The sequence below is a fragment of the Lagopus leucura genome, unplaced genomic scaffold (assembly GCF_019238085.1).
Source record: "Lagopus leucura isolate 7727_CA_CO unplaced genomic scaffold, USGS_WTPT01 Super-Scaffold_73, whole genome shotgun sequence".
NCBI classification, from domain to species: domain Eukaryota; kingdom Metazoa; phylum Chordata; class Aves; order Galliformes; family Phasianidae; genus Lagopus; species Lagopus leucura.
The window spans coordinates 67,170,025-67,182,271 of NW_024962252.1; the positions used below are offsets into that span (position 1 = coordinate 67,170,025).

Genomic DNA, 12,247 nt, shown 5'->3' on the forward strand with positions numbered 1-12,247 from the left:
GGTGTAAGATCTGCTACAGAGTTGCTGAGCATCTGCACAAAGTCCAATCATGTTTGAAAATATGTAGTTTTATCCTTTTGAAAGAGAATTAATAGGAAAGTATTTCTAGGAATAGGAAGTAATAGGAAAGTATTTATTTAGAAGAACATACATATTAAAAATGGTTGTTATTGACTGGAATGTCTTTTTCTAAGCATGTTTGTTTTAAATTTCACAGAAGTCTCCACGGTGATAAAATATTCCCATATTTCTGTCAGTTAAAAAATGATTTTCCCTGTTCAATAATTCTAGATAAGAATATTTAGTTCTAGAAAAATTGTGTGATGACATTTTCTACTCATCCAATTTTAATAAATTTGTATATGACTTGGCTAAGTCCTTAATTCAGTCTTTATAACAGATTTTTTGAGAAGGCAGGACAGAAGATTAAGTATTTGGAAGGCTCATGCAGTTTCTTGAATCAACAGAATTTACTTGTAAAGGACAAAAGATGTAAGATGTGGTTGCAAACAATTTCTGGAAAATAGTCAGAAAATTATATTCATTTAAGTTGAGCTTTTCTCTTTAAATGTGAAAAGAAAATCAATTTGATAACATTTAAGATCTACAGAGTTCCATGGAAAGTGTAAAACCTCACCTGAAACAAACCTCTGAAGTTTTATTCTATGTCTGATTAAAAACATATTTGGGACTCCCATGATTTCAAAGTGATTTGTGAAAGGCCAGCCACTGTGTTCTGATAACATGTTCACTTTAATCATAACTTTATTTTAACTTCTAATTTGAAATAAAGATTCTTCTGCCAGAAAATACTGAAAACAGAAAATGCCAAAATGAGATTCTTCAAAATGTAGACCTCTACCATCCCTTTTCACTCTGAGCAGAAATGTATCTTCTCAAATTTGTCAAATGTTTTGTTTGAATCAGCATTTCTGCAGCATTTCTTAGGAGTGTGGAGGTAGCATGAAAGAATGATTCAGTATTTTTTTTTATTTAGTAATTAGCCCTGGTGAAATTTGAGTAAAAGTACATAAAATGATTATCACAAAACAAAAATGAACAAAGACTCTGAATCTTGAAGAGTTTGAAAGCTACAAAACCTTCAAAAGAACTGCAGATGCAGTAACTAAACAAAATGCATTACAACTGTTATAAAATAAATTCTTGCTAGATGATGATAGTATGAAACAGGATTTTTCGAACTTTCCTTAATAGCATGTTTTAAAGAGCAATGAAAGTTAAAATTGTGTTTTAAATAAGGAATTATTAGTTTTTATTATTTCTTTGTCTGATTATCTTCTGTGTTTTTGTCTTTTTTAGATCTTGATCGTTATGGCAAAATCTTTCAGCGGTGTGTGGTATATCCAGCTACAGGCCGGATGATCTACAGTCATCTGAAACATGATATATACATTTCCTCTTCCTTGTTCATGGTGAGTTTTGTTCTTGTATTGCATAGTCGATAAATACCTTTTTTATTTACTTCAGAGAAGGAACTAAAATCTTACAATAAACTGCATTGAATGGTGCTCACACTGTTTTTATTTGGATTAGCCTAGCATTGTTAATTTAACTTATGCATAGAAATCAGTTCTTAAGCTGTTCAAGGATTTTTATAAAATCAACTTGGAAAAATTGCCTCTCTCTTTAGATGACTTTGGAGCTATGCAAATATCTTTATACACACCTTGAATTGCTGTTTCTCCTTTCAGATTGAAAGCATTTTTATCTCAGTGTTTAATATTTTAGGTCAAAATAGATTCAAGCCAAATGCTTTTTTTTTTAGTATCAGACATATCACAATGTATTTTATGTATTTAAGGGGAAAAAGAAAAGCAACATCGTTAGAAATATAATTAAAAACATAGGAAAAATATGTTGGAGAAAATATTTAGAGGAGTTCTCAGTTTTGTCTTTGTATTGTCTATACTTTATGCCTTCAATTATTCCGCTTGTAGTATCCATGAGTAGTGTTAATAATGTTAAAAACAAGGCTTTGCATCGTACAAGAAAACTTCCATTTATGCTTTCCACAGAGTCCAGACATGCAATAATGTGATCCAAAGCTCAAACTGTTCATTTGGCTAAACGAAAATTTAACACTGACAAACCAAATTTGGATATCACAATGTTTCACTGACTGTTCTTCAATACACCATAAAATAGCAGCCCAGAATCCTGCCCAAATATTAGGTCAGTCATTTGAGGTTAAAATTCTTATGGTCTTGTCCTTCTCCTTTATAATAAAGGATTTTAACCTGGCTCTTAAAGCAGTTTATTTGTGATTGATACCAAATTTTATGAAATCGATGATTGATTAGCTACTGTTAAAAACTATATGTAAAAGTTTGTTACCTTATGTGTAGAGTACAAGTTGCAAGAAAAGGTCTGACAAGCCAGCATGAAAAGTATTTTTTATTTCCACTCCTGTTCTAGATTTCTGAGTCCTTAGAAATATGCAAGAGAAAAAAAAAATATCAGAGATGAAAGCAGTGAGAATAGAAAAGACAAAACAATGGAATTAGTCAAAGCCATTCTTATGATGTGCTTAAGTACTGTAATGAAGTAACATAGAGGCAGTACAGTTTCCAAAGATGTGTTTGCACTTGATAATGGAAAGACGTGTTTAAATATCCTGTATAAATGGATAGGGATATTTGCCAGCAAAATTCATTACTGTTATTTTTGGTGGAAGTAAGTTATTTACACAGTGAAATGGCCAGAGGTATAGCGCGCTTTTTTCATCCTTTGGAGGACACCTTTCATCTACCTCTCTTACCAGTGTCAACCTGGCTTTAAATTTCAAATGACATGCCTAAACCAGACAGATCTGATACCAGAGAACCAGATAAATAGCAAAGAAAACATCACCTCACTTGTTTCCACTGGCAAATTATTGGAAAAATGTGATACTGTTTGATGGTTTTATCTAGTACCTGTTGATTCTGTGAGGCAGTTCCCCGGGTATTCATTGAGTCCTGCATTGTTCCCTAACCAGGCTTTTTATTTGCAGAATTAGCTGATTTGCTTCAAAGACTTGACCTTTTCTTTTCTCCTCTTCCTTATCAGCAGTGTGCCATGCATTTCTGAGCCTGTTTTTGCATCCTGAATGTGCACTGATTCATGGTGAAATAAGGGCTTTGTGACAGGTCTGGTGGAAGGACTAACCTCTTTAAACAGAGAAAAGGGTGTCTACTCTGTATGTGTTAACACTGCAGGATTTTGTCTCCTATTACAGAGATCTGCTGCACCACATTTTACTGAAATTATTCTCTGTGTCCACCCACGTGAGAACAGAATACAGTCTATAGTGTTTCCTTCGTGACCAAACTGAAAAAAAAAAGTCATATTTTAAATTCTTGTTTAGGAAATGTCATTGTATGTTGTGCATATGATTTAAAAAAACAACAACAACAATAACAACAACAAAAAAAAAAAAAACACAAAAACCCACACAAGAAAAAACTTCTTGCTATGGCAATCTATTCATCAGTTGTACCCTTCAAGCAAAGAGGACAGGTGTGAGAAAGGCATGTTCATCTCTCCCTCACTATCATGCCCTCTCAGCACGAAGTACAGATTCTCAATAACCCAGAAACTTAGCTCAAGGCTTCTCTTTCACAGGATTTAATTTAATGTGGACATAAGGAAGTAGACTGAATGTTACTACACGATACAAATTCTGGAGGATGTTTTCCTACCACTGAAGCAGGAATGTTATCTTGAGACTAGATGGGCCTTATTTGCTGAACTCAAACCCTACAGAAGTAGGAAGATTCACAATAGGAATAGACATACAGAATCTGTAAAATAGTAGTTTATAATCATAGTAACAGTACCAGTTTGCTCCCAAATCTCATACTCCTTTAGTTAGATCAGGGAAACCTATTAGAGAAAGATGTGTTGAGCTGATGGTGTCAGCCTTTTAGAGGGTGTGCTAAAATGCAGGAAGTTACATGAAAGGGAGTTGGAATGTCTTACAAGGAGTACTGCAAATGTAAAATTTACAATTAGAGCACACATTGTATCTTCATTTTGATTTAAACCAGCTGATAACAATTTTGGCGTGTCTCTGGGGATGAAAAGTACAGCCAGCTCCGCTGAGATTAAGAACAGACAAAATCAAACAAAATCTGAAACTTCATATAGTGTTTTAATATTTAAAGGCCTTTTTTTTTTTTTTTTTTTTTTAGATTATGAATATGTAAAGTCAACAAAAAATTAAAAAAAAAAAAAAAAAAGCTGTAAAGAGCAGATGCTAGCTGCTGTTTAGGAGACATTTATGATAATCAAAATGAGGATATATAAAACATTAAAGGTCAGAACATCTACAAACAAGATAAGTGGGTGAGACCATATGTTAAGTTACAAGAATAACTGAAGAATTTTAAGTATATGATCTCATTATTTGGAAGGCAACTAAAAAAAAAAGCCTAGAAAGCTCAATTAAAGGACTACAGTGGGTATCCCAAAGCCTGAGTGCTCACAAGCTATATTTTGGAGTGTTACACAGTGTAGACAACAACTTCTAAGGATAACATCAACAATTGCTTGGTGGTGTTAGAACAATATAATCAGATTTTAAAAACAAGCAAAGAAACAAAAATCCAGAAAACCCACACACCAGATTATCACAAAAAAAGACAAAACTTGGAGAAGGTCGAGCCCTGGATCTCAATTTCAGATACCCTTCTTAGCTCAAAACAACCTCTGTCAAAAATCACATTCAGAAACTCCTTAGACCAATACTGGAAACTACAAAAAAATACTGGAAACTACTTAGACCAATACCAATGGAGCAATTGGGTGTTGGATGTTTATGCTGCTGAACTCTAGTTTCAGCCTCTTTGCTAATGGCTCAATGCAGTTCAGTGTTGTAACTGAAGTAAGGTGTTTTATTTCAGTGTAAATCATGGCCAGTAAGTATGAAAACCAATCCTTTCTTTGTTATTCCCATTGCTTTCTTATTGTGAACATTCATTGTTCAATAGATTAATTTTTGTTAGGGTGTTACTCCATCTGTTCTCACATAGATGCCTACACTGAATCTGGATCTATCCTTTCTGCTATGCTAACTGGTAGCTGGGCTTCCTCTGGATGCCAGAGTAAATGGCATAACAGGTACACAAAATGAATCAAAATGAAGCATGCATTATTTATGGAAGTAATCACAACCCTGCTGAGACACAGTCTGCTCTGTGATGCCTGCAGCAAATAAACAGAAACAGATGACTAAGTGTCAGCATTTGTCTTGAAAATTTCTGGTCCAGGTGAATTTGAACCAGGTTTTTTGCTGTGTCTGAACATTCAAATAGTTAGTTTCCCTTCCTTTTCCTTTCCTTCTGTACTTCATTATCAAACAAATACTGTGTCTACCATGTGTCAAGACTCCTGGATAACTTTTGCCCCAGAAGCTTCAAAAACTATGGAGAAACTCTCCTCAAAGTTGGTTATTGGTTAAGGCAAAGCTCAGTAACACAGGAGGTATTGCTGTTGGTTTGCACTCTGTTAGGGTTTTCCTGTTAGTAGGGAATCTTAACTAATAATGTTATATCATAACAGATCAGTGCATCATTTTTCTTTTTTATTTCCTTAAGATACAACTTGTGTCCTCATAACATGACCATAAGATTTGGTTTTAAATGAACTGCTGCAAGAAATTGCTTTATCTGAATAGAAACAGTGAAAGATTTTCATTTGCTGTCAGTTTGCATTTGTGCATGGTTTTCTGCTGAGTTCACAAACTCTGCTATATAACTTCTGTGGGCTTTTTGCATTTAAAAAAAAAAAAGAAAAAAAGAAAAAAGGGTGAGAAGAGTATGTGTGGTAGTGCTGCTGTTGTGTTTAAATTCTATACTGATCTGAGTAGCATCATTTGTGTGCTAGCTTGCAAGGCAGGAGATGTCAGTCATTGTGTTCTCACCATATCTTTTGGATTTCTCTTGATTATTGGTGAAAGTCAAGTTTTTGGGAACTGCTTTCGCATGATGACAGACACTAGTAGTCAATATATTTTGATCGTTCACCTCCAAGTTTTGTTTACTTCGGTCTTGAAGTTTAAGGTGAGTCTGCTGCCCAGTGCTTGTGTTGACATTTGTAAGGGCACCTGAGCTGGCAGGAGGGGACACACAGTGTCACTGTGTGTGGCATTACTTCTTCTGCTAAAAGTACTAAAAGGTATGTAGTACCTAAGAGTACTAAAAGGAATGAATGATGACATTTTTTTCTTTGTTCTTACATAATTATCAGGCAAAGTTCCTAAGTTCCTTTCTGTTATTACTTTTGGAGGTTTATGTTACATAAATATATATGTTGGAACTAAATTTTTTGATGAACACAGTTCTGAAATAAACAAGTTTATATTGAGATGTTCAAAGCTGTGTGGTCTCAACTGTGGAAGAGGAAAGCTGTCCTTTGCTAATCATGGGGAGGGAAAAAAACATTAAAAGCTTGACTGAAAACATTTTTCCAGTCATCTAATTAATTGGATTTAGATTTAGATTAGATATTAGGAGGAAATTCTTTACTCAGAGGATGGTGATGCAGAACCTGAGAACAGGTTGCTCAGAAGTTGTGGGTACCCCATCCCTGGAAGTGTTGAAGACCAGGTTGGATGGGGCCTTGGGCAGGGGGATGGAACTAGATATTTTTAGGTCCCCTTCGAACCGTAGGTATTCTGTGATTTTATGTGTTTGAGGGTCTTTCTTCTTGGAGGGTCTGCCATCACAGCCATGACAGCACTCCCTGTAAATTAGCACCAACTGCATATTTGCCATTTGGACCTTTTGGCAACCTTTTGGCAGCACGTCACTGATGAAATTGCTGAATAACACAGACTACTCTGGATTGCCATTGTGAAGAGATATAGATTTGTTTTTCACTTTTTTTTCCCCAGTATTATTTATTGTTATTTATAATATAGTAATATTATTCTGTAATTTCCTCAATAGCAGAGAACTGTTTTAAGGACCTGTGGCAGAATTACATGTTAAACAGAACCAAAAAGCCAAGGTCATGGGCTCTCACCCTGTACAAGCATTGGTGATGATAATAATTTTGACACACATTCAAAAAATTGCTTTGCAAAGCACAATTTAAAAACGAGTAAGAATCACTGCTGCTCTTGAACTTCTCACTGATCTAATGCCTATATTTCCTTTCTCTATGATTATAGTTTTTAGCGAGCATTAGCAATGGTAGAAAAGAGGAAACGACATTTGTGAAGACACAGTTTCTCAAAAGCAATATGCATTTCTCAAATAATGGAAAAATATCTAAGGTTTTGAAAGGACTAATGAAGTGCCAGAGAAGGGGAGGAATGAGATTCATAAGTTTAATTCATGCTGTTATAGTAGGCATCCTTAGTTCAATTCTGCATCAATTGCTTTTAGATGTTATCTGTATTAAATCTGAGAATTTATTCATAAATTCAGCTTTTTCTAAAATGCTTGTCAATAAAAACTTTTAGGTATTAGCAATCTGTTAGCATGAATAGAAATTTCTCATGAAGACCAAACTGTTTGTCCTAGTTTCATTTGGGATAGAGTTAATTTTCTTCCTAGCAGCTCGCGTGCTGCTGCATTTGCAATTTATGATGAGAATAATGTATTCTAGAAAGCTACATCAGTGCCAATTTTTAAAAGTAGAGTAGCCGGACTTTCTGCTAGAATAATTACTTTTTTTGTAGATACTTTTGCTTTTTTTCAAGTCTGTGGTAGTGCCAAATTGTTACTATGTATCCTTATTTGCCAGAAAATTAATGAAGTTGAAGTAAAGCATAAAATCATCAAAACTTTTAAGGACCTTGTCTGTTTTCTACAGCTGTACGTAAATATCTCTTCTGACTGCATTTTCTGTGATTTAAGTGCATTTTACAATGGTTTGTAGCAGCTCATATGAAATATAATTTTACGTGTTCAGGCTTTTTTTTATTTTTTATTTTTTGCAAATTCTTATTTTTGTTGTAAATTATTTGCTGAAATTTCACTGTGAATAGAATATCAAAAAGTAGTTCTCAATCATGCTAAAATATTAAGGAAATAGCAGTTCAGGTACACCAGGATACTGGTTTTAAATAACTGGAACTATTGGCTTAGTGAGATATATTTATTATTTCAAAAATTAATATATGCTTTATATGTTAATTTGCTGGATGTCATTAACTGTTGTCATTTTTGTGTAATGTGTATAGCTGTATGTATGTATATATAAACAAAAGGGAAGCATAGCTTAAATAATATAGAAGCAGATTAAAAAAGTTGTTTGGGGGAAACGAGCAGCATCTTCTTTTGTAAGATGAGCAAAATTGGCAAGTAATGTCTTTTCTTTAAAAAAAAGCCTGCACTATTTTGTTCTTTATCTGTGTTCTGAATCCATTACTGTGCATCTCTGATGATGGATATCTTTAGAATGACAGTAAGTTTCATCTGGTGTAGAGACAGGCAAATCCAGAAGGCAATTCTTCTCTATTATCTAAGATATTATTGTAGGAGGGGTTATATTATCCTCTGGAGTTGACTGTGAATGCAGTATTATTTTTTGTATTAAAAACGAGCCAAGATAAACATGAAGAGCTCAGTTCTATACTTCCTGTACTTATCTTTATTTCGTTGGAGCTACAGCAATTGTGTAGAACCATAGAATGATTTGGAGTGAAAGGGACCTTTAAGATCATCTAGTTCCACCCCACTGCCCCGCTATAGGCAGAGACACAATCCATTGAGCAATTGTACTTGAGCAAGTGATTCTGCATTTTAAGTGCACAAAGGCTCCCTCAAATGGTAGGATCTTTCTAGCAGGAAGAGACAAGTTAACTATTGTTATTGTGCAGCACAATAATAAAAAAAAAGTCTTCAATTATACTGGCACTTAAACCAAATCAGTGTTGCTCTTCAGATCTTTTGTTTCCTTGATGGTTTGACGTTCACAGCAATAATACTCTCCAAGTGTTGTATTTTACCTGCTCCCTTTTTATACATAAGCAGGATATTAAATTTCTTAGAAATTGGAGTTTATTTGGGAAATAAAAAAAATTGAAGAAGCAATACTCTTTAAATCATTTCCTACTTTTTGTTTGTTTCTTTGTTTGTTGTTTGTTGCAGGAAAAGACCAATGTATTTCAACAATGTCCACTTAATTAGTTTGTACAACACAATTTTTCTTTTGTCATTTCTTTTCTAGAAAATCCTAGTCTTACTTATTACTAATTTTTCTGGTTTGGACATGCTTGTGCAGCTCATTGCCTTTCATGCTAACTATGCTATCTATACTAATAATAATATTTGCTTCCAAGTAGTGTCTTTTGCACAACTTACAATGGAAGAACTGCACTGAGGGACATGGTTTAGTCCCTCATGCATGGTGGTGATGGGTCAGGGGTTGGACTAGATTATTTTAGTGGTCTTTTCCAAGCTGAATGATTCAGTGATTCTGCAAAAATGGTGCTTCAATGTAGTGTCACATTAGAGTGTTACCCATTATGGTAGCTTTTCTCCAAATACTTGTTATTTCTACTATTTTCAAAGTTTCCTGTCTGTGGTGAGAGTGCTTGTTTACTCATGTAGTTTTCCATGGATTAGACATTTCCCCTCCAAAATGAAATGAGCGTGCTGTTTAATAGTCATGTTTCAGCACAGCGGTGTGGTCATTTAAGTGGCGTAGAAATTATTTCCCACTGGAGAATATATAGGTTTCTTCAGGACATAATACTTACAATCTGAGTTTCATTGCCAGCCAAGTGAAGTTAATAAGTTGACTCTGCATTATGCAGGATCTCCTTGAATAGTGCTAATTTATCAGTGCCACACATTAGAGCTGAAATCTTCTGGGTGAGAAATAACAGAAAGGTTTCAATCATTTATACTAATAAAAGAGAATGTGCCATTTGGGGTTACCCTGACCAGATTTCAACTTGTATTACATCCCGCATAATAACCTTCTTAGTACATTTCAGTGGCATAGTCTGCTAGTCTTTAATTCTTCCTCTAAGCTGTTCTGTGGCTTGGCACAGCTAAGCAGCTGCTGTGTTGCCTCCTCAAGGTAAATTCACTTAAAAAGACTGGAAAAAAATGATTACTTTTAGAAACAGGTAGCACTGCAGTAACATTTAAGATGTGTTTAAAGTATCCTATGGTCTGCATTTTGCTGTCTGAAAGACAGTTAATATTTTGGCTTTACTTCATGAGTGGTAGAGAAGAGCTTTTTTCATTTAAGAAAATCATGAAATTACGAAGTTGGGCTGTCTATAAAACAGCTATCAAAGAGCTGTTGAAGGCTTTTGAGAGAGGCTTTGTGGGTGTGATGATGCTCAGGGGAGAGAGAGAGAAAGTGTAAGGGATCTGCTGTGAAGTGTTGAATCCTGTGAGACTAGAAGCATCAGACAACATTTCCAACAAGAGCCTGGAGCAATGCATTAGCGTGTGCAGCAGGTGATGTCAAGTCTGAAAAGCTTAGATTAAATGAATTCAGGTGTTGATGCTAGAAAATCTCTAAAGAATAGCGTTAGTTACTATCCAAGGATTGCTCTTGCCAAAAGAAGCTGGGAGGTAATTTAAATTGCAGTGTGACACGACTTTGTGTCAACTCCAAGCAAGGTCTTAAAATGCAGATGATTTAGTTCTGCATGTGAGTCAGCTCTGAAGTAGGAATACTTTTAGATTTCCTTTTGTTTTGAAAATGTACATATTTGAAATAATTCAAGCCCAAGTCACCATATTTGTTAAACTTCTAGTACAAATCTTTGAAACAAGAACTCAAGTCTAGCTGAGAAGAAAGAATTCAAAATGGATTTCTTTAATAAGAAGTTTGCCAGTTTTCTTTAACAGGCACAATAAGGAGGGACAACTCTCTATATAAATGTAAACTATACATAGAGTGTGTCAATTTATTTTTGAATATATTAAAATTTTGTATAAGCAAGATGTTTTGATTTTTTTTTAAAGGATTCTTGCAAAATTAAGGAACTTCTTGTCCATTGTGTTTTGTAATAATTAAGCCTGTGAATGGAAAGGACAAAGCATAAAAAAGCTTTCACTGTTTTTAAAAGGCCTAGTCTTTAGGAATGGGTGATTTCATTTCTGTGTTTAAGAAGGATATGGTAATGCTATGTTGTTTGATAGTGTTCGGTGCTCCCAGACTTTGGCAACATGGAACTGATGGCTCAATGAGAGATAAGTAGAACTTCCAATTCTGATGCAACACGTGGGAGGGGCTTTGCACACCCTCTGCTGCTACCTTGCCTGTAATCCTGAGCCACTTATAAGCTACAAGATAATTCAGCTGTTGCTGAAGAGTCATGGCTATTTCAGAGGATGAACACTATCACATTATCATTGCTTTACTGAGTAGCGTGAGACTGCTAACAGTTACTCTATTTGGTTAATTTAAAGAAAGCTATACACTTTGCTTGTGAACCGTTTTGCACAGCCACTTTTAAAACACATTTCTCAGCCATATCATTGTTGACAGAATTTTTTGTTACGTTTGACTTTTATTTTTTGCTCTCAGTGTTATATGTACTTCAAATTGAATTGATGATTGTAAGGTGTCCAATTACTGATAAGCTCTTATCTACCTGAAGGACTGAAGCTAAGCTCTTTTACTTCCCCTCTGCCCGTCTTCTCCTCTTCCTTAAATATGTCATAATTAGCTGAGAAAATCAAGAAAGGCACCAGTATTCATGTGCAGAAATGCTGTCGTGGTCTTATGCTCTCGCTCAGAATGCGCGTTGAATTTGTGTGATGCAATGCATTTAAAAATCTGCCTGTGGTAGGTCTGCATTAAATCACTGAGACAAATGGATGCTTTTCAAGCTTGATGGACTGTATAACTATAGTATTTTTTAAAATGCTTTTATTAATCCTTTAAGTTTCAGCTTCCTGATGAAGAGAGGTGAAAAATCATCCAAGTCTAGAAATTTTTGTGACCACAGGACTAGCCAAACCTCTCATGAACACACTGAGCCACTAGGATTCATTCTTGAAGCTGAAGGTGCTCTCCCTCTCCATCCTGCCCCATATTCTAATTCCTGAACTGTGCAGATATCACTGTTTTCCATATGTATTTTGTGCATGCATTCCCACAAATTCTTTGTAGCTGAATCTTTGAGATTCCAGTATGCTTGTTAGAACTGTAGGTTTTTTGCATTTCCCAAACTCACTTTAATATTTTCAAGGATCAAAAAGGTAAGTTTACATTCTTTTTTTCCCTCAGTAGTTAAATTCATGCTTATTTTCCAAGAAATTCATGT

General features: G+C 34.8%; 1 protein-coding gene across 1 annotated transcript in view; it reads left to right on the top strand.

The window, feature by feature from the left end:
• Window positions 1-12,247, top strand: part of CHRM3 (cholinergic receptor muscarinic 3) — a 256,251-nt gene that overhangs the window by 80,060 nt on the left and 163,944 nt on the right. Inside the window, exon 2 of the mRNA XM_042887211.1 lies at window positions 1,321-1,433. The gene's annotated coding sequence lies outside the window, so the exon portion shown is untranslated. The remainder of the gene's footprint in view (window positions 1-1,320; window positions 1,434-12,247) is intronic.